At 35.7% G+C, this 1,039-nt stretch overlaps 1 protein-coding gene across 1 annotated transcript in view; it reads left to right on the top strand.

Annotated features, from left to right (window-relative positions):
- Positions 1–1,039, top strand: part of LOC104999631 (EGF-like module-containing mucin-like hormone receptor-like 2) — a 317,660-nt gene that overhangs the window by 27,682 nt on the left and 288,939 nt on the right.

Genomic DNA, 1,039 nt, shown 5'->3' with positions numbered 1-1,039 from the left:
CAGTGAAAAACAGAGAGAAAAAGAGGTTAAAAATAAATGAAAAACTAAACTTTCATTGTAAAATGAAGTATCAGCAAAGGAAATAATTATACTGAAGAATTTATGATAAAATATAAATGGCTTCAAAACAAGACCACCTGCTGTCTCAGACGGTAAAGAATCTGCCTGCAATGCAGGATACCTGGGTTCAATCCCTGGGTCAGTAATATCCCCTAAAGAAGGAAGTGGCAATCCACTCCCAGTACTCCTGCCTGGAGAATGCCAAGGACAGAAGAGTCTGGTGGGCCACAGTCCATGGGATCGTGAAGAGTCAGAGAAGAGTCACTAATACTTTCACTTTCTTTTCAAAAGAAAACAAGTATTAAATTTGGAAGTATATAAATCTAATATTATTTGCTATTTAAGTCTGATTTGTTTTATTAAGTTGAAATGCACTTAATATAAATTCACCATTTTAACCAGAGTGTACAATTTGGAGACATGTAGTAGTGTATTCACAGAGGTGTATAACCTTCACCTCTATTTCTAAAACAGTTTCATAATCGTAAAGGTATTCTCTGTCCACTAAACAGTCACAAATTTCTCCTTTCCTTCAGCCCTGGCAATCAGTTATTGGTTTTCTGTCCCTGTGGATTTCCATCCTGGATAGTTCCTATAAATAGAAATAAATATATTATATTTCCTATAAACATTTGGGTTGTTTCTACCTTTTGACTGTTGTGAACAGTGCTACTGTGCATATTGATATATAGGTTTCAGCTTGAATATCTATTTTAACTCATTTGAGTCACAAAGCTAGGAGTGGTATTGCTGAGTTATGCAGTAGTCCTATTTTCAACTTTTTGAGAAACTACCTAACTATTTTCGCAAAGTGGCTTTTTTTCCATTTTCCATTGCCAACAGCAATGTACAAGGGTTCCAGTCTCCTTATTGTCAGTGACACCTGTTGCTTCCATTTTTTTTTTCTGTCATAGCCATTCTAGTAGCTGTCAGGAGAGATTGCATCATGGTTTAATCTGCATTTCTCTAGTACCTAAGG

Source organism: Bison bison, unplaced genomic scaffold, assembly GCF_000754665.1.
Source record: "Bison bison bison isolate TAMUID 2011002044 unplaced genomic scaffold, Bison_UMD1.0 scf7180017864358, whole genome shotgun sequence".
NCBI classification, from domain to species: Eukaryota; Metazoa; Chordata; class Mammalia; order Artiodactyla; family Bovidae; genus Bison; species Bison bison.
This window is presented reverse-complemented; position numbering and strand designations above follow the sequence as displayed.